Below are 22,210 nucleotides of genomic sequence, written 5' to 3'. Positions count from 1 at the left end.
GGTGCCTCAGGGATGTGGCTGGCTCTGCACAAAAAGATGACACTGTCTGTCAAATGGGAGAAGCAGAAAGCTACAGCATATTATTTAACCCATAATTATCATACTGAGAAATTCTTCACACGCTCAGATGCCAATAGGTGGTGACTCAGATGAGCATCACTTGACATAGCATGCTGACTTTCCCTGAGCATGTGGACAATTCAGTTGTCTCATTATCGCTTGGTTAAAAGACTATGCTTTTCCCCATTGAATTTAGTATTGTTAAAATCAATTGGCCATATGAATCCAGGCCATTAACACAGACATACACAAAAATTCCCTCATAATAAATTATAGGCTTAAATGTAAAGGCTAAATTATACACCTCTTAGAAGAAAACATAGAGTAGCATATTCATGATCTTGAATTAGGCAAAAACCCAACTTTTCCTGGTTAAAAAAATAGTTTAAAAATGAGACACGATCAAAACTAAAAATGTTGCACTTAAAGACATCAAAAGAAAATGAAACGATGAGCCACAGACTGAGAAAAAAAAAATCGAATCGTATGTTTGATAAAGGACTTATATCCAGGGTATAAAATACACTTACATCTAAACAATGAAAAGATAAATAACCTAATTTTATAAATGGGCAAAATATATAAATTGCCATTTCACCAAAAAGGTGTAGGAACGGCCAATAAAGTACAAGAAAAGATAGCATCATCAGTGAGCAGGGAAATGCAAATCGAAACTACAATGAGACACCACTTCTTACCCGCTAGAATGCTATAATATAAAAGAAGGATAGAAACAACTGGAGGAAGTGAAAAAACAATGATGTGGAAAAATGAAACTACTCATGCCTTGTTGATGGGACATGTAGTCATGTTGAAAACCAGTTTGGCAGTTTCTTAAAAACTTTGAAGATACATTTACCATATGACCTAGCACTTTCACTCCTAGTTCTTTACCCAAAAGAAATAAAAGCCTATGTCCACACAACACATGAATGTGAATATTCATAGCAGCTTTATCCATAATAGTCCATAAAGTGGAAACATATCAAATATTGATCAACAGGTGAATGAACAAACAAATGGGAATTATCAATACAATTTAATAGGATTTGACACCTAATGAAATATTGATATGTGCTACAACATAGATAAACCACAAAAGTGTATTAAGTTAAGTGAAAGAAGACAGATACAAAAGAGCACATATTGCATGATTCCATTTATATGGTGTCCAGAAAAGGCAAATCTCTAGAGTCAGAAAGTCAATTACGGGTTGCCTTGAGTTGGGGAGTGGGAATAAAAGGTGGCAACTGATAAGCATGAGGGATGTTTTAGGAATGATAGAAATGTTGCAAAACAGGAGCATGGTGATGGTCATACGTGTCTAAAATTTTACTAAAAATAATCGAACTCTACACTTAAAAAAGGTGAATGTTACGATATGTCAATTATACCTTAGTAAGCTGTTTAAAAACAAAAAAGTTCAGTAGTGTGGGCCCCATCAGTCTTGCCTTTTGTTTAATTTCTCACTTTCTTTAGGGCTTATATTTATTGCTTCCACTCAGAGACTCCAAGAGACACTGGCTGAAATCTATCAGCCTCCAGAACTCTCAACAGCTGAGGGAATGACCGGCCCCACCCTTAGGGCGATGGGGGATACATAAGATGCATTCCAGCACCTGATACAGCAGACAAAGGCATGCGATGCACCTGGGTGATTTCAGATAGCGCTCCACAAGTCTCAGCAAGACCCAGGGCTTGTAGCTAGTTCCGATAACTTCAGAGAACTAGCTACTACATCTTGCAGCACAGGACCAACCTTTCCTAGGCAAGTGGGTTTGAAGCATTGGTAGTCAGGTCCCAAGTAGCAGATGAATGTCTACAACACAGGAGGTGGGCAAAACCCAGAGTGGGGTTTCAAACCAAACCATTTGTCGAGTATTATTTCCAGCAACTGCAAAAAGCATTCTTTTCACGTGCTTATGGCATTTTCACCAACATAGACTATTTGCTGCACCATAAAATAAGTCTCAATATACATCCAAGAATCAAAATCATATGGAGTATATGCTATGGCCACAATAGTATGTAATTAGAAATCTGTAGCAATAAGATATCTAGAGCACTGGGCACAGTGGCTCAAGCCTGTAATCCCAGCACTTTGGGAGACCGAGACGGGCGGATCACAAGGTCTGGAGATCGAGACCATCCTGGCTAACACAGTGAAACCCCGTCTCTACTAAAAATAGAAAGATTAGCCGGGCGCGGTGGCGGGTGCCTGTGGTCCCAGCTACTCGGGAGGCTGAGGCAGGAGAATAGCGTGAACTCGGGAGGCGGAGCTTGCCACTGCACTCCAGCCCAGGGGACAGAGCTAGACTCTGCCTCAATAAATAAATAAATGAATAAATAAATAAATAAAAGATATCTAGAAAGCCCCCAATCTTAGAAAACAAGCAACATACTCTAAATAACACTTTGGTCATAGACGAACTCACAAGAAAAAGTTTAAAACATCGTTAACTGAGTGATGATGACCCAGCGCCTCAAAATGTGGGACGCAGCTGACATAGTGCTTAGAGAGAGACTGACAACTTTAAATGCCTGTGGTGGAAATGAGCAAAGGAGTAAAGTCAATTATCTATGCTTTCATCATAAGAACCCTGAAAAAGAAGAGCAAAATAAACCCAAAGTTAATAATTATAAGCCAATAATAAGGAAAATCATGAAATAAAAAATGAGCAAACAATAGAGACAATCAGTGATCAAGTTTTCTGTACTCCATGTACAAAACTTCATTTCAGAATGATTTTGTATTTAAATATATATCCAGAACCACAGAAATCTTAAAAGAAAAAATTAGGAAAAGATGGGAATAAAATAAGAATAAAAATCAGAAAGTAGTTGCCTACCAAGTAGGTTGGGTACAGTGCGAGGAATTAACTAAGAACTTCTTTCCAAGAAGAAAATGACCTCTGTTTTTTTGGGTGGTACTTATGTGGGCATACATAACTGTCAAGTTTCACTGAACTGAACACTTGAGATCTGGGCAGTTTAATGAATATAAATTACATTTTTTTAAGAAAATAAAGTGTCTCGGGAGCTTATGGTGGGTAAATTCAGGCAGTTCTAATGCATAGGCTTCAGCAGCACTCACAGCATGTTCAGTTCAGGAATTTGCTGAAAATGGCTTTGCAGTCAAAAATATGGGATACATGCAAACATCTATGACAAGAGTTATTGGGGCAAACAACTACAAATCTCCACTCTTGTGGTACAGGCCATATTATTAAGCAGTTACCAATAGATAGCTTTCCTTCAATGATGTTCTTCATCTAGCAACCCAGAGCTCTTCAGGGGAAAAATTTCAATTGAGGTTTTGGATGTATTCAGTAGGAAAGAAAGTCACCTCACATAAAACTAAGTGATTGGAGATACCACCATTGCAAATTTCTAAACTTTGCAAGACAGCAGCAACATTTCAAATGCCACTCAGACAGGAAATAATGGGCTCATATGGATTTCCCTCCAAACATATTTACTGCACAAAGGCAAAGTTCGCATTGCACTTGGAGATTTCTCCCAGTCTAGTTTAACTTCACAGATTGCAGATCCCAGACAGCTGGTATCAACTGACCAGTGTCCTGTTAAGGCTAAGCCTAAGACTCTTTACCACAGTCTTTTCCACAGACTCTTTACCACACACTTTACCACTTACTCCTTTTCGAAGAGTAGCCTTAGGATTGGATTTCTCCTCCTGTTCCTGGGAAGAATTAGAGATTTAACCTAAAGGTCACTATTCTTCTGAGAAAAAGAATGCTTGAGGAGGTGGGAGCAATGAGTATGTGGCAGTTCAGAGTGATAAGGGGCAAGCCAGGAGCCACAGAGCATAAAGCTCCAGGGCTGCCTTAGGTGATGAAGTGACAAGCACCCTGACTATTCTGTCCAGCTTTTAACCCTTTAACTAATGGTTAGAGCTTCTTCATTTTCTTTCAGCTACTCTTGGCAGTGGTGGGGACATGGAAGTTTTGCAAAAAACAGGGTGGAGGAAAACAAGGCATCTGTGCAAGTCTATAACCATTTTACCTCTGTTTTTAGTCCTCTCCATGGTCACCCTAGAATAAGATCTGCTCTGCAGCATCTTCTATTTCCTGGCAAGGGTTTCCTGAAATCTTGGATTGGCCATGACGGGCTGGAGCTGCCTTGTGACAGGAGCAGGAGGGTTTCTGGGTCAGAGGATCGTCTGCCTCTTGGTGAAGAAGGAGCTGAAGGAGATCAGGGCCTTGGACAAGGCCTTCAGACCAGGACTGAGGGAGGATTTTTCTAGTAAGTAAACTTGAGTCGTGGGTGTGTGGTTCCATTTTAAACCCTGCATAGGTGTGGGGAGGTGGAGCTTTTCTGGCAAGTTATGGAAAGTTGTAGCCAAATCTAAGCCAATCCCACATCCAAAGCCTTCAAAAAAAGAAAATTAAATACTATAAAATGGCATAGTGTGAAAGATACTGGACGGGCTGTCCAGAGACTGGATTCTGGCCCTGACGCGGAACTTGAGAGGCAGCCACCTCAGCCTCCAGGTCCCTTTTCTTTTCATCTAGAAAATCCCACATCAGTTATCTTTCTTGTCTACAACTCTTTTATGCTCTGAAGCTTTTTGTCTTGGCAATTGCTTTACAACATTCATAAAGGACAGCATGTACCTGGAGACCTCACCAGTGGGTCCCTGCCTCTCTGGACCACCCTGAGCTTTGTTTTGTTTTGTAGCATCCTCAGCATCTTTAGTGGAGGTAAAATAAAAGGAAGTGAAGGTAAAGATGAGTGTTTAAGCGTGTGTGTGTGTGTGCATGTGTGCCTGTGTGTATGTATCAGAGAGTGAGAAAGAGAGAGAAAATGAAGGGGAGAGAAAAATCAGAGAGAGAAAATGAGAAAGACAGAGAATGAATGAGAAAGAGTGAGAGAGAGAGCATCAGTGAGAGGTAGTATGCACAAGTGCACAGCACAGAGCAGAAACAGAGTAAGAGGCAGTATGAGACCAGACATGCCTCATTTTCATTTCTCATATATGGCTTTTTTAAAACCATTTGTCTGTGTTGCTCAATACCACCCTTCTCTGGAAAAAAAAAAAAACTGCAGAATTTGTTGTAGCAACTCCTTATGCAAATAACACTATGAGGAAGGTAGAAAAGGGGTGACATCCAAGTGGACAATGAATGCATCATCAAGGTCCAGAAACATAAAGCGACTTGCCAAGGTCATCTGATTAATGTGTAGCAGAGCTCAGACCAAAGCTTCATCCAGTGGCTTCACTTGGCCCTGGGGCTGATGCTTGGCAAAGTGGGTCTTCAGTCTCTCCCTTTGCCTCCCTGTGTGCCCAATTCCCTGTCCTCCTCCCCATCCCATGGGATTGGGAGGACTGTGTGTCTACATGTGGGCTCTGACTGTGCAGAAGGTCATGCCCTGCCCACAGAAAAGTCCCCGCTTGACAGCATTCAGGGACCACACCCAGCACTCTACTCTTCTTTCGCTCTTCTCTGACCTCTTCTGATTTCCTCCACCCTCTGTTCTAAAGGTGTCTTTGATAAACACATATTAACACTTGACCAATTTTAAATGATTGTAATCCTTATGTCTCACCAATATTTGTACTCTAACAGTTAATACAAAGAAAAAGCAATGCTCAGCCTAGAGGAACAATTCCCTGTGGTGAAAATGCAGGGGATAGAATGGATGGGCAGAAGACTGTATGAAGATAAAAACAGAGAATGCTTTTGATGTTTTTTCTGTGCCAGGCACTGTTCTACATGGTTTGCATGTGCCCACCCATTTGCTTCTCATAACAGCCCTATGAGATCGTTAATATTATTATCCTCCTTTCTTACAGATGAGGAAACAGTCAGAGAGAGGTTAATGCACTTGTCCAATGTCCTGCAGTTAGAACATGGCAAAGTTGGATTTGAACCCTTGTAGTCTAGTGCAGCATCTGTGCTCTTAAGCAGTAGTTCGTCTAGCAGCTTGGGGAACGAGGGAGCTATGGCTCCATCCACAAAGTCCCCTTTCCTGGTCTCTTTAGTTCCCTGTGAACTCGTTGGGGAAGAGTGATTTTCTCTTGGCTTTAGACTTCTTCAGCTTTGAAAAGGCAATTCCTTTGAGCCAGTCTGTCTGAAGTCGGCAGCAAATGGGAAGCAGAGGAAGGGAGCAGGAAGCGCAGAGGTGGAAATACAATCAGAGAAAATTCAACTCTCAGGCTGTCACCCACGTCCTCCCCAGCAGCCTCTTCCCTGCCTCCCCCATTGCAGGGCCTCCTTGGAGTTGCCTGACAGTGGGAAGGGGCTGGGAGTAGACAAAACAAGGCAGAGGCATCAGGAGAGTAAATGGTCCCGCCTGTACCGCAGAAAGGAATTTCTCCAGCCTTGAATTTTTCACTCTGAATTTTACTCTCACTGTTCTTTGGCCTTTGTTGCCAATTTCAGTTAAACTGACTTATTCTTACTCTTTCTCAGAAAAGTTGATTCTAAACAGCTAGTGCTGCACCTGGTGTACAGGGTGCAAGACTTGGAGGTGGGGTGGGCAACTTTGAGCCTTCACTAGAAACGTGACTTTTAATCTGTGTCTTAACCTGAGCCTCAGTTTCCTCACCAATAAAATGGGACTCAGAATAGCTGCCTCATGAGATAGCAGTAAAAGGAAAGAAGCAAGCTGTGAGCCGTATGCAGATTATAAAGCACAAATGAGTGTAGAGTATTTATCTGAGCTCCATGTAGCATGATGTTCATTTTGTGGGCTAATTCCAGGTGACAACTTTACTGGCAGCATCACTACCTGTGGATTTCAGAGGAGCCTGAAGACATCAATGTTGTAACTGCTGCCCTGGGCTACACAGCTAGATGTTAGTCCACTGGTGACTAACTCATTTTCAGCATTGCTACTTGCTTTTGATAATATCCAATAAGAATTTTCAATAGAATTCATTATTTAAACTCTTCTGCAATTCCCTAATAATGGCTCCACTCTCCTCTCAGTTGCCTGAGCAGGAAACTGTGGGGGTGATTTTATCTTCTCCTTTTCCTCTCAGTCCAGCTCCAACAGGTACCAGGACCATCAAGGTAAGGTCTGAAATTCCAACCTGGTGTATCTCTCCCCTCCTCTGCTTCCACTGCTGGACCCTGCTTCCAGCCCTCATCTAAACTTTGGCACAGACATTCTGATTAATCTCTTGATCACCTGGCTTTCTCATATCCCCTATACCAGTTCATTTTATATCCTTGAGGCAGGGTTAACTTCCTACACTACAATTCTGCTTCTGTTTTTCTTTTTCTTTTTGAAACAGGATTTTACTGTGCCACCCAGGCTGGAGTCCAGAGGCATGATCTCTGCTCACTGCCACCTTCACCTCCTGGGCTCCATCCATCCTCCTACCTCAGGCTTCTTATTAGCTGGGAATATAGGCACTCACCACTAAGTCTGGCTAATTTTGGTATTTTTAGTAGACAGGGGGTTTCACCAGGTTGTCCAGGCTGGTCTTGACCTCCTGGATGCAAGCAATCCACCTGCCTCAGTCTCCCAAATTGCTGGAATTACAGGGGTGAGCCACCACCCCTGGCCTGCTTCTCTACTTATTCCAAATATAAATAAGGGATTTTCTTTGACATGGTGCTGGAGACCAAAAATCATGATTCTGCATTACCTACAGAATTAAATTCAAACTTTTCCCTCTTACACCCAACTCTCCACAATCACCCTACTCTCCTTAAAAATTTTGGTGAGTCTCCCGTGATCCTAGCAATGCTTATATTCCAAGCACAGCTGACAGCTCATTGCTTAGATTACTTTTCTGAAATGAGATGGGGTAGAAACAGATGTTTGCTCTTTCCCAATAAATTGCTAAACAGGCTGACTTCTGTGTCTTTGTTTACTTGTTCCTTCCATGGAACGTACACCCTCCACTCTAACAACCCAACTCTAACCATCCCCGAACACCTATGTAACATCACCTTTATCAGGAAACTTTGAAGCCAGATTCGGAAACCCTTCCAAGGACCTGACCTGTGTTCTTGCAGAGCTCCAGAACAAGACTAAGCTGACAATGCTAGAAGGAGACATTCTGGATGAGTCATGCCTGAAGAGAGCCTGCCAGGACATCTCGGTCGTCATCCACACTGCCTCTATCATTGACGTCTTTGGTGTCACTCACAGAGAGTCTATCATGAACTTCAATGTGAAAGGTACAGTAGCCTGAGGAGGAGATGGAGCAAGGTGGGGCAAACAAGGATGAGAAAGATAAACAATGAAGGAAGAGAAGTCCCTCCACTGAATACCTGCTGTGCTCTGGGCCAAGTGTCTCTGCTAATCACTAGCAACTGGGGGAGTTCAAAGCTGCTACCTTCAGTTTGTTACATGAGAAGACTAGGGCTGAGAGATGGCAAGTAACCAGTCCAAGGCCTCCCAGGTAAGTAAGTAGGAGAGTTAGACTTTAAACTCACCCCTGTGTGACTCCAAAGGCTGTGGACGCTCTTTCCACTGTAGCTCCAATCAAAAGTCAACTAAACTCTGACTTCAGACTCTTGATATCCAGCCACCCCTTGCCTTGCCTCTGTGGGCCAGAATCAAACCTGCCAGGTGCCACCATAGTCATCATTTTAAACCTTGTTTGTAGGCTGATGATCATGAAATGGGAAAAATCCCTTGTCCCCCCCACAGTGTGTGTGATGGGGGTGTGGCTCCCTCCTTCAGTGCCCCGGCTCAGACCTCTAGGGGAGCATAGAGACGAGCAGGCTGGGGGCCTCCAACACCAAAGCAGTGTCTGGGGTGAATGTTTACAGCTCCCGAAGCCCCAGTGGGCGTGTGTTACATGGTGCTCCTTTAGTTTTGCTCTTTTAGTTTTGCCATCTATAGGCAGCTTGTGTTAACCAGCTCAGTTAGACCTTAGACCTTCTGCCTTGTCACAAGGACAAAAGGCTTTGTATATCCTGGGTTCTTCTCTTAGTGTACCAGAAAAATTTAATCACACCTGAGCTTGGAGAATGAGTGCAAGTTTTTATTGAGTGGAGGTAGCTCTCAGCAGATGGGGGAAGCCAGAAAATCATGGTTTTCCCCTGGAGTCTGCTGCTCAATGGCCTGACTCTTCTCTAACTGCTTGGCCAAACTCTGCATCCTTCTGCTGGTCAGTGCATTCCTCTCGACGTCCAGCTGCCCTGTGTTCCTTCACTGATGTGCTTCCCTCGACATCTAGCTGCTTCTGTCTCCTTTCCCTGATCTGCTCCTCTTGACGTCCAGCAGCTTGCGTGTGCCTGCTAGAATCTTGGGGCTTTTTAACAGGCACAGGATGGGGGTGTGGCAGACCAGGGTGGCCTTGGGAAATGAAATATTTGGGCAGAAAATGCCTGTCCTCACATAGGTCTATGGGGGTGGAGTCTTAGCCACAGACCACTCCCTCCCTCCCCTTCCCTCCTACCCAGCACGTCTTTTTCCCCAGTCCATATCATTTAAAGGGACCATGCTTTCCCCTTTATGGCGCTTCTGTATCATATCCCCCCTCTGAAGAGGTACATCTAACTGCCGTTAGAATATGGACAATTACCAGTGTTAGCTGCCTCCTGCTGACAGGAGGTGTTGTTTTGGGGAAAAACAGCAGTCAGATTCTTTCCAGGGGTCTATCTAAGGGTTCCTAGCAAAGGGGAGCCATCCTCTGAGGCTCCAGTTGCCTTACTGTTTGGGATTTGTTGGTTCCTAGGGAGAAAAAACAAGTTTTATAAGGTTAAGTATGCATGGGTTAAACATGTGTATTACACAAAGAAAGAATTTAGTGCTAAACATTACAGAGACAAAATGTAAAATGTACTAACAACATTGTACCCTGATCTGTTTCACCCTGGACTGGTTAAACTTTAGAAGAGACGTAACTGTTCTTGGTATATCTTCAGCAGTTGACAGGTGCACTCCGGGAATTCTGGGGTTTGTGGACTTGCACCAAGGCCATTAAAAGTTTTGTTTTTTTTCCTGTATCTCCTCTCTCTTTCCTGGACCTTTCTGTCTCTATTGTGAAAGACCGAGATGGCCACTTTCAGGAGCTCCTCTAATGTACTACCTGGTCCCAGGGCCTGTTTCTGCAACTTCCTCCGGATGTCAGGAGCTGCCTGAGTAATAAATTTATCGTTTAGAATTAGATGTCTCTTGGCTGAAGCAGGAGATAGAGAGGCGTGCATTACTAAGACCTCACTTAGCCTTTCCAGTGGGATTTTCATCAAATCCTTGGTCAATCATGGACAACTTGATATAATTGAGAGGCTTAGTCTTAGTTCTACATAAACCTTCCATTATTCACACCTGAAAGTGTCTCATTTTCCGTCTTCCATCTCATCATTATGATCCCATGTAGGGTTACTCACTGGTACTGCTTCTCTTTCAGTTGGATAATATTCACTCCTTTCCCTGACATTATATGTGATACAAAGCTCATCCCGAAATCTCTCTGCTACTTGCACAGTGGCCTGTTTCTCAGTATCTGTCAGGGTCTGATTCAAAAGTAACATAAGATCTCTCCAGGAGAGTTCAAATATTTGGGTGAAATCCTAGAAAGCCTCTATGTATCTATCAGGGTCATCTGAAAGCTTCCTAATATCCCCTTAATTTGCTTTAAGTCCTGTGGGAGAAGGAGACCTGGAACTTACTGAGCCCAAATTCACTGGGCATCTGTTGGAGGGGCAAGAGTGAGACTGGGGCTTGTTTAGGGTGAGGATTTCTAGGAGGGGCTTTGAAGCTGGATAGGGAGGTCAGGGTGAACACAGAGGAGCAGGGCTGAAGGGATCTGGCTTCTCAGGTGGGAGTGGTTCTGGGATTCTTATCTTTAACTCTGTGGGCTTGCCCCTTGCAGCCTTTCCCGTGATAGCAAACAGGAGGGCTGGATCAATCCTACATTGTCAGCAAAGGTCTGGATCACCTTGCAAGGTATAGAAAGCCTGCTCATATGGAGCCTCAGACCATCTGTCCTCGCATCTACAGAAAAGTTTCAACTGCCAGATGGTATAAATAAATGGTCCCTTCCTGAGGCCAAGTCAGTCCTTCATATAAATCATAATTTGGCCAAACCTTTGTGCAGAGGGATATGAGACTTTTTTTTTCCTCCAGATTCTGAGGGTCAAAGCAATCCCAATGGTTTACAATACACTCCAGAGGAATATAAGCTGGGGGTGGTGTAGAGAACTGGTTGCCCATTCTGAAAGACAGGGAATAGAGGCATCTATCATTTCCTTTCTTCTTTCAGAAAATACTCAGGGTGTGATGGAGAGAGAAAGAGAATGTCCTCCCTTCACTTTCCACCTCTTATTCCTGAGACTCAGTGACCTTGGCAGGTGCTGGCCATAGATACCAATGTGGTGTGTCCTCATAAGGCAGGGAAAGCCTAGAGAGTAGGAATTACCTGCCCTTGCCTATGCATCCATTCCTCCCTACTGTTGGCAAACTTTGAGTTCCCTGGATCTGTTTATGCCATGAAGCATGGCCTCCTTCTGTGGAGTGGGGTTCATTCAGCAGGAATTGGTCCTGCCCATTTACACTGTACCTGTTGACTGGCTTTGGATCCCTCACCTGTTTTTTCTTTCTGGAGTCTAAGCATGAAGCTTGGAATTGAGTTTAGGACTGAAAAGGCATTTCAGAGGCTCTTCGTATCCATGAGCCATGCTGAATTTGCAGTTTTCAGCCAGCAGGGGTCACCCCTCCATTAACTTCTCTATCAGAAACAGAGTCAGAGGGGGGCCCCTCTCACCTAAAAAAGGAAAAAAGAGAAAAACAGTTAAAGGGACAAAAAAGTGGGGGATTCTAGGGGAAGAAACCTTTGCTTAGTGCAAGTGGGCCCCTTTAATCCTTATAACTTTCCCCTGGTTCAGACCAGGTTAAATTCCTTGGCCAGGGGAGGAAAGGTCCCATTGGCACAGCAAGTGAGAAATGTGTCCATTCCTTGGCCCTGTGGGGTCCCAGCTACCTCTGGTTTTCTCCCGCCCCAACTTGTCGCCATTAGGCTCAGCCTTTGCCTGCTGTGGGCATGCCCATGTTCCTGAACTGGGAGGGGAAAGAGTAACAGAAGGTGCCCTGAGCCATGCATGCCTGTAGCTGTCATCATGGAGGCATACATGGCACCTTTAGGAACAATTCGTCTGATTTGCACCTTAGGTGTCTGAGTCTAAAGCTCATTACATTTAGTAACATTGCCATAGCCTGTAGCAAAACCCTTAACATTATAAAGAAAGAGATAAGAGATTTCAAACTGTGGGAGAGGGAAAAAGAGAAAAAAGTAACAGAGCATCTTACCCACAGGAAAGAGAGAGAGGTGGCAGGGTTTTGGAAGAAAGGTAGACCATAGAGGTTTGCATTTGCTCACACTCATCTTCCTGAGAGCCTGGATGAGCCCCCAGTAGAAATGAAAAAAATTCTCTTGTCCCTCTTGCAGGGCATGGGATGGGGTGTGCTTGCTTCTTCAGTGCCCCGCTGTTCAAATCTCTAAGGAAGCATGCAGATGGGAAGGCTGTGGGGCTCCAGTCCCATGGCAGTGACTAGGGGTGAATGTTTATAGCTCCTGAAGTCCCACTGGGCGTGTGTTACAGGGTGCTCATTTAGTTTTGCTGTCTATAGGCAGCTTATGTTAACAAACTCAGTTAGACCCTCTATCTTGTCACAAAGACAGAAGGCTTTCTGTATAACAGATCCTTGCCTTGGTGTACCAGAAGACTCAGATCACACCTGGGCTTGGAAAATGAGTGCAAAGTTTTATTGAGTGGAGGTAGCTCTCAGCAGATGGGGAAATCCGGAAGGGGCTAGTTTTCCCTGGAAGTTGGCTACTCAATATCTCAACTCGTCTCCGACCACACAGGCCAAACTTTGCATTGTTCTGCCAGTTGGTGCATTCCTCTTGACATCCAGCTGCCTGTGTGTTCCTCCACTGATGTGCTCCATTCCACATCTAGCCCCTTCTGTCTTCTTCCACTGATCTGCTGCTCTTGACATCCAGTAGCTTATGTGTGTGACTGCTAGGGTCTTAGGGGTTTTTATAGGCACAGAACGGGGACATAGCAGGCCACGGCAGTCTTGGGAAATGCAACATTTGGGAAATGCAAATGCAAGACCTCACCTAGGTCTGTGGAGTCGGAGCCCTAGTCAGGAACCACACCCTCCTCTACCCAGCACTTCCCTTCTCCCCTTCCATATCATTTAAAGGGATCATGCTCTTCCCTTCCAACCACTTCCATATCAAGAACATACAGAGCTGTCCTGACCACGTCAAAGAAATTCTCTCGAGAGAACTAGCAAAGCTGGTTCACAGAGGTCTATCAGAACAGAATTATCCAGTACATGCTTTCTCACAATATTTTCTTAACAATAAGAGTTTCCCAGTATCCAGAATACGGTCTCTTCAGCTCACCACAGGGGCTACTATTACCAAGCTATTTTCTGTAAGGTGCTCAAAATGCACTCTCATTCAGTCCTCATTCCTTAAATGCTTGGTGGTCTTTCCGAATTGCGACTTACCAACCTACTTTAAATTCAGACACATTTCCTTAAGGAATCTTTCCATGCAGTCTCACCTGCTGATTCCCAGAGCCCAGTCTCTTAAGCACCACAGTACACAACTGCTGGCCTGGCCCTCCAAATTCAATCTACTCTGATGCGTTTTCTAACAAAACTAATTGCTTTTGGGTCTCCAGCACCATATTTAAAAAAAAAAAAAAAAAAAAAAAAAAAGGAAGAAAAAGAAAAAAAAAACCTTTCCAGTTTCTGGTTAGCCATACCTCTAAGTACCCCTACAGTGCAAGGAGGGTGCTAAGAGTAACCAGTTTTTCATTTTAATTCTTACTCTCCACAGCTCCCAACAACAGGGGATGTGAAATGATAGGGAAGTGTTAGAGGCATCTGTTTCCTCAAACCATTGTCTCTCCCAGGCTTAGAAAATACTTCACAATGTTGGTCAATTCCCCCTTGAAGGTAAACTAACTATAAATTTTCTCTGCCACCAGATTAATTTTTGAGAACATAAGGCTGTCTCTCCAGAAACCCAAATTCCACAGAGAAGGGACCAAGAATTAAAATAATAATAATAACAATCTTTTGCCTAGGAAATTTCTTCCTTCTTCAAGGGAAGGCACACCAGATACCTCACTTCCACACAGTTCAGTGGAGGCTGCCAGGTCCTCCCAGTGCAGATGTTACAAGCAGAGGGCACACTCCCTCCCCAGTCCTCCACCAGACTCCACAGGAAATGCTGGTGCAGGGTTTAAAGGAAGGTTTGTCACCCCACTATGCATTACCAGGTAAACAGAGTCACAGCCAGAATTGGAAGCATCTTTCCCAGGGAACTCACAATCAGGAAAAGAGTGTGGGTTTCCAGCATGTTCCCATAACTCACCGTTTGCTCAGTGACTCCAGGGATGGTCCTTGTGACAAAGTTTTATTAGTCCTCAACAAAAGGTAATAAATATCAACAATTTCATGTATATTTAAGAGGTATATTGCCTATATACAACTGTGAATGTGTGTGTGTGTGATGTGAATTCTTCCACTGCCTCTTTGTGCCTAAGGACTGGGACTGTCTGTATTCTCATAGTATAGCCTCCTGATTTTTTAGATTTTAAATGATCTATTTTCAAAGGTATTGATAACAAATTATTATTTTTCAATATCTTTTCTTGGCAAAATATAAAGTGATAACTTTATACAGGTCCCTTTATATAGTTCCTTTTCCAAAATCATGGTACACACACAAGCACACACACACATGTCCATGAAACCCCAAAGTCTAGAAATTCTTGCTCTCCAGAACCCAAATGTCAGTTTCTTTTCGTTTTTGTGTTTTTCCTATGGCTGTAGCATGACCCAGTCTCAGTCAGATCCACTGAAGAATGCACCTCGAGTCTATTACAACCACTGAACTTGGGAGTGGGGAGTGAGACACACGGATCTGTTCACGTGGTTAGCCCCCCTTAGGGATATTTCCTGACATTGACAGCATGCTCCTCACGGACAAGTACTCAACAGCTGTTGGAGGCCTGTGTCCAAGCTAGTGTGCTAGTCTTCATCCACACTACCAACATACAGGTAGCCTGGCCCAACTCCTACAAAAAGATTGTCCAGAATCAACATGAACAAGAGCCTCTGGAAAACACACAGCCCGCTCCATATCCATACAGCAAAAAACTTGCTGAGAAGGCTGTGCTGGCGGCTAATGTGCAGACTCTGAAAAATGCTGGCACCTTGTACCCTTGTGCCTTAAGATCAATGCATATCTATGGGGAAGGAAGCCCATTTCTTACTGCCAATGTAAATAGGGCCCTGAAAAACAACGCAATCCTGTCAACTATTGGAAAGTTCCCCACAACCAACCCAGTCTATGTGGGCTGGGCCCACATTCTGGCCTTGAGGGTCCTGTGGGGCCCCAAGAAGGCCCTAAGTGTCCGAGGACAGTTCTATTACACCCTAGATGACAGGCCTCACTAAAGCTATGATATCCCTAATTATACCTTGAGCAAAGAATTCGGCCTCCGCCTTGATTCCAGATGGAGCCTTCCTTTATCCCTGGTGTGCTGGATTGGCTTCCTGCTGGAAATAGTGAGCTTCCTTCTCAGGCCAGTTTACACTTATCGACCGCCCTTCAACAGCCACACAGTGACATTGTCCAACAGCATGGTCACCTTCTCTTACAAGAAGGCTCAATGAGAACTGGCATATAAGCCACTTTACAGCTGGGAGGAAGCCCAGCAGAAAACTGTGGAGTGGGTTGGTTCCCTTGTGGACCGGCACAAGGAGAACCTGAAGTCCAAGACTCAGTGATTTAAGGATGACAAAGATGTGCATGTGGGTATTATTAGGAGAGGTTATCAAGCTCTACCCTCCTGGCTTCATACAGAAGGTGACAAGTGCACAAGCCCGGGTCCTGCTGCCTCCCTTTCACACAATGCCCAACTTATTGTCTTCCTTGTGTCATCAAAACCTGTGCAGTCACTGGTCCAACCAAAAGCTTTCTGTCCTAATCGTATACCGGAGGGCACACAATGCGACTTGCTGTTACCAAATCTCATGGGCTGCTTCTGAACAATTTGGGATCTCTTTTAACTTGAGAGTCTCTTTTGACTGCCATAGCTCCATTCCCCTCTTAAATGAGAAGGGATTTCTTTTCTTTTAAATTTCCTATTTCTTCACAGAGTTCAATGAAAAGAGTAATAAATGATTTAATGCTTAATGTGGAGAAAGGTGTGGTTACTGTTAATACATACTTTTCTCCTTTCTCTTACATTTCCAGGTGTCACCATCTCTCATTGAGAAGAGTTGGATGAAACAGGGGTTAGGGGGTAGGCAGAGTAGTGGGAGGGTCAGGAAGGGCGGATGAAGACTGAATGAATAAGCTCTATGTTTCACACGTGTACAACATGACCCACATATGATATATATTATCTCATTTAATATTCATCAGAAACCTGTGAGGTAGAGTGACTATTTCCATTTTATCAGCAAGGAAACTTGTGCACAGTCACACTGATTAGGGACTAGGCCTGCTATGAGGGAGTTGGCCTTGAAAGTCCTTATCTTTCCACCCAATTACACAGCCTGAATTCTTGTCAGTGGTATGGCGGAGCACTGAAGCATGGGGTGCCGATTTATGGGAGAGCCCTGGCTACCTTGTATTGCCTCCTTCTTGCCCAGTCCTTTGCAGGGGACTCTCTAGAACCCAGAAGAATCCTTGAGGAGCATCTGGAAGGGTTTGCATGCCTTAGCAATTGGCCCTGAGCACGGGAGAGAGAAGCAAAAGTGCATCCAGCCTCCACCTTCAGTGCCAATTTCCTTGAAGGTCTGTAGAACACACTTGGCTATGTGTGTGTTGATCATTCTGGTTATTCATAACCCCGCATTTCACCCTTTCAAATCACATAATGAGGCCACACCATGTTGTCCTGGGCAAGTAAAGAAAACGAGTGTGAACTTCCCCAAAAATATACCTTCTATTCAGCCCCAAAGCAGAAGTCTCTACCCCACATCTCCAGATTTAATGGTCTCTCTCTCCTTTCTCTTTTCATTTTAAATTACATCTGTTCTTCCTTCATTCTTCCGTCTCCTTAGCCACTTTCTTCTCTCTATCTCCCCTTTAATCACTGGTCCTCTCATTTGTCTCAATTTCCCTGAAGAGAGGAGGCCAATCAAGACAAGTTTGAGGACTTCAATGACAGCATAGTTATTAAGCAACCAACAAAAACACAGTCAAAAGAAACACTTTCAGGGGCATCAGGGACAGAGTTGAACTGAAGCAGGTGAGGAGGTTGCTGTGGGTCCAGAGTGTGGGGAGGGAAGCTGTCTCCCTCTCGACCTGGGTGTATCACAGCATGATTAGAGTAATACCCAACATCAAGATGACTTGTTTCTTACACAGGAAATTTACAGATCATTAATCAGTTGAATTTGATTACCACAAAGGAATTAGTTTCAGTGTTCAACTGTAGAGAAAGGGAAACCATATTCTGGCCCACATGAACAGGTTTCCACCACCATCAAAACCACAAGGGACAGATGATCAGCACTAGCATCGGGGGGAGTGGCCCCAGGCAGTGGGGTAACATGGAAAATGGAACACCCATCCTTCCCCAGCCACTGCACAAAATGCAAGAGCCAGCATCTGTCCAGCTCTTGAAAGGCATCCACACCATCCATATGGTAATGCCAAATAGAGTGGAAAAAAAAGGAGAGTGGTGGAATCCGAGGAAAGACCCCTTCCCCCTGATTTTTCAGCCTAGCGAAACCCCACGCTTATAAAACCACCAGGGCAATTTTCACAGGGAAGGTAAAGAAAAGGACGTATTTTCAATGGGCAATGAGGGTTGCTCAAAGAAAGAATCGGATGGGCCAGGATTCTCAACTGAACAAGCAAAAAGGCCTCGTTGTGTTGTGACCAACAAAATGTGCCATCCCTTCTTATACCTGAGGGTGTGAGGCCGACAGAGCTCCTGCACCAAGCTCCGCGGCATCTCGTGAGACTCACCACACAGGGGCAGCAAAGTCTCGGAGGGAAGAACAAGGAAGAAAATCTGACCCAGCAGGGACTTTTAGTTGTCTTTTCTCCACCTGAGTGGCTCTGCAGGGTACCTGGCAAAGAAAGGAATGAAAACACAGGCAAGTGCTCAGCCACCGGCTTAAGGGCTAGGTGTATATGAGTACAGAGAATGGAGCTGAGCTGAAGCCACTGGGAAAAGCCACAGGAGCCAGTGGGGCTTGAAGGAGACCTTGGATTCCTAGTCCCAGGCAGGGGGCACAGCTTAGGCAGCGGTGGAGGAGGACGAGGGACATGAGGATGCCCACCCGCCTTCTGGAAAACGTGTAAAGAGGGCAGATGAAGAGCTCAGGTGCCAGACTCAGCCATGGACTCAACAGTCAGGCTCCCAGGCCAGGGATGGGGTGGGGAGCCCACAATGGCCTAGAGAGATCGTGCAGAAAAGTGGCCGAAGGGCAACTCTTACATGAAATCTTTTCATTTCTAAATATTATTGACTAACTCTAAATTTGAAAAAGCAGTGTGAAGACCAGTTCCAGGAAACGGATATGTGGGCTAGTGTTCGAACTGTAGGTGTAATATTTTGTATCTTAAAAAGTGGGTGGCGAGGTGTCAGCAGCAAATCTGTTCATTCTTGGTGATAAGTCCCAAATCTATGTTATTATATAATATTCTCAGCTTTTCTGTATGTTTAACACAGGTCATGCTTTTTTTAAAAAATTAAATTCTGTGGGGGAAAAATATGCAAATTAACAAAACACATACAAAGGCTGGCCCCTGGCTTAAGGCCTCCGATTTTCCACTTCTGCTCCCAGTCTAGCAGTCCAGTGGGGGAGATAAAATACGAGACATGTTGGGTGCTGTGCACAGTAAATGTGCAGAGTGTTGTAAGAGAGGATAGTGCTTCCAGAGGATCCATTCCCATAGGGGATTCATGGGGTCCTTGCATTTGGGCTGGATATCAAAAGATGGGTAGGATTTCAACAATCTTTCACTCAACAATCAGGAATTGAGTGAAAGTATTCCAGGCAGAAGCAATGCAGTCTGCAAAGACCCAGGTGGAAAATGGTCACTTTTAGGCAACAATGAGACCAGACTAGAGAACATAAGGCCAGGGGAGAACTGGAAGATGCACCTGGAAAAAAATGATGGGCACAGACCATGATCACCCATGATCACCCCTGGAGACACTCTGCCTCCTTCCTTCATCACCCTCAGAGTAGGAGTTCTGGGACCCCCACTTAAAGACGACTTGACATTCAATTACTTCACGTATAACGTGCCTCATGTTCTCTCAAAAACTGGACTCTATGGGAAAAGAAAGTCTCCTCTAGCTATGAATATTGATGGTGATGCTAAAAGCTGGGACATCGTTCACTATGCAATGGGAATTGTTCAGCCGTCCCTGGAAGATTACGATGGTAGTATTTTGTAGGAAGGACTGAAAGAGATGAAGAGGATACTTCAAGAATCTAGGTAAGAAATGAAGGCCTGATTTATGTGTTGGTAACAAAACAGAATACAGGAGCAACTGAGGCAGGCCCGAGGCAGAATGGCCACTAGTTTAGACAGGACTGGGTGTGGGCACAAAAGTCTCATGCACCCACTTTCTCAAGCCAGAAACCTGGATGGCAGCCCCGACTCCTACTACCTATCATTCAGGGCTACCAATTTTACCTTCACAACTCCACTTGCATGTGTCCTCTTCCTCCCTGGTAACATCATTCCTACTTTTACCCCCCACAGGCCTCCCTGTCTTGGAGAGTCACCCATGAAACCGATCCTCAGCAGTGTTGCCAGAGTGCTCTCCAAACTAGTCTCACCATGTCACTCCCTTCCTTAAAACCAACCACTGGGTGGAGCTCAGGACTGTCAGGATGAGCCTGAGAGCCTTAGCATAACACAGAGGGCCTCTGAAGCCCTGGACCCTGCCTGACACTCCAGACTAATTCTCACCAATCCCTGCCCTATCCCCAGATTCTCCTACTTTGTGCCTCAACAATTTTCCAAACTCAGCGCTTCCTGCATGCAGCATGCTTTTACATCCACCCAGGCCGGTGCACGGCATTCCTTCTGCTTAGAGGGTCCCCAGATCTCCTGTCAGCACATCCTTCCCAGCTCCTTATTCACCATCCAAAGCATCTCTCTTACAGCCTCTGTGCTTTATGCAAATCTAATTGCACTGCTTCTAATTTTTCATTTATATATCCTCTTCCCCCCCCCCATGCTGCCATGTCATGAGGACAGTAATTCACCATGTCATCTCTCTGTCCCCAGTGACACAAAATAGACACATGGGCTGACGGTGGGATGGAGGGAAGGAGGGAGGGAGGGAGGGAGGGAGGGAGGGAGGGATAAAACACAAGCAAACTCAACTGTTAGAATGGAGCAAAGAGAGGATGGGGAGTCAGGGAAGAGAATGCTTTGAATAGCAAAGTAAGAACGAATTCAAAAATGACTTTTCAATATGTCAATGAAGCTGAAGAAGCTGGATTATCATGTTGAGAACTGGAGAAAAAGAGAAGACACATGGGGGGTATGGGGATGAGAATGAACTTATTTTTGTGATACGAAGAGTGAGTGGGGTTGTGAGAGGCCCATGAGCAGGGAAAGGGAAAGGCTGATGAAGGCGAAGCCCAGCTGCTAAGGTTATAAAGGGACTGGGAATTAGATCCAAAACCTGAAATCATGCAATGCCCAGAGCATTTGTATACAGCAAAAAAAAAAAAAAGGAAATCTGCTTTTGAAAATTGAATTCAGAAGAGAATCTCCCACTCTTAGGTGATACAGGTGAGGATCACTCAACATCTCTGGTTGATGTGCTTCTTAAGACATCAGGGGACTCTGGTGGATATTTGGAGGGAGTTCTTTTTCTTTATCATGGCCCAAGATGCCACCCAAGACTAATGAGCAGGGAATGGAGTCTGTGCCTTGAAGCATGAAAGAAGATTGTTATGAGGCAGTGAAGGGGAAGGCTAGATGAACAGAAGAAAGTGGCTTGGCTACTCTGTCCCCAAAGGCAGGGGGCACTAGGGCCAGTTGCAGACTCCAAAATAGTCAGTAATCTGTTCTGGAAATCTGAAGTTCCCTATTGAACAGCACAATCTTTCCTCAAGAAATGGAAGAACCAGCACCAGTGAAGTTAAACCTTCTTCCAAAACAAGTACTGGCAATAGAGGTGGGCATGAGATCGGCTGTGGGCCTATTGTCATCCTAGCATGAACTCTGGCCACTGAGGTAGGAATACGCTTCTCATGGGCCTGGCTCTAACTCTCTCTGGCACCCTCTGGAGTCTGTCACATCCCTGGTGTAGCTCTGAGCAGGGCAGTTCTGTGGGCACACGGCTGGGGTGCGGTCACCCAGGGCCTGTGCTTGGCCTAAAGGGCTGCCATGGGACCCCACATTTTATTTTGCACTGATTCTACATCTGTAAAATATGCAGCCAATCCTCGTTATGACAGCTTCTTTCAGCAGCAGACTAAACAGCTATGGCCTGAGATCAGTCGTGGGTAAATGAAAAAGGCTCCCTGGCTCCTCAAGGGCAGGTCAATGTTTTTGTGAAGTTCAGACATTTTAACTAAAAAGGCTTCATTAGGGATGGTGGGGCACGCCTGTAGTCCCAGCTACTCAGGAGGCTGAGGCGTGAGGATCCACTGAGCCCGGGATTTCAAGGCCAGCCATGATCTCATCTCTAAATTTTTTTTTAAATTAAAACTTAAAGAAAGTTCCAGAAACATTTACTCCAGGTTTTAGCTGTAGACTCCTTTCCTTCTTCCATTTACCAGTGAGAAAACTGAGGCCTGTGAAGTGAACTGACTTTCCAACAGTCACTGAAACCATCAGGACCGGAGTTGAACTAGAACCCAGGTCTCTCCACTCCGCTACCTTAAAACATGTTGGAATCCACATGGTAAAGAAAGGAGAAGGGTTTGTGACAAGGGTCCTGGGTTCAGAAGACACAGATTTCAGAGCAGAAGCACAGCACAGCCCAGGGGAATTATAACTTCTGCCACAGCTCCCAACACCACTTGCACACAACCAGCCACACCAAGATTCCGCCATGGCTGCTTCTGTCTGCAACATGTCCCATCCCCTTGGCACCCTTTCCTCAGCTGACTACTCCTCATGGTCAGGCTGCACCTTTCCCAGGAGGTCACCAGCCTTCCAAGGACCAGTAAAGTATCTGTCTACTAAAGA

At 44.8% G+C, this 22,210-nt stretch overlaps 1 pseudogene; it reads left to right on the top strand.

Annotated features, from left to right (window-relative positions):
* Nucleotides 1-4,181: 4,181 nt before the first annotated feature.
* On the top strand, nt 4,182-15,807 carry LOC712957 (3 beta-hydroxysteroid dehydrogenase/Delta 5-->4-isomerase type 1-like; annotated as a pseudogene).
* Nucleotides 15,808-22,210: the final 6,403 nt, after the last annotated feature.

The sequence above is a fragment of the Macaca mulatta genome, chromosome 1 (assembly GCF_049350105.2).
Source record: "Macaca mulatta isolate MMU2019108-1 chromosome 1, T2T-MMU8v2.0, whole genome shotgun sequence".
NCBI classification, from domain to species: Eukaryota; Metazoa; Chordata; class Mammalia; order Primates; family Cercopithecidae; genus Macaca; species Macaca mulatta.
The sequence above is the reverse complement of the archived record's forward strand: the minus strand, read 5'-3'. Positions and strand labels throughout refer to the sequence as shown.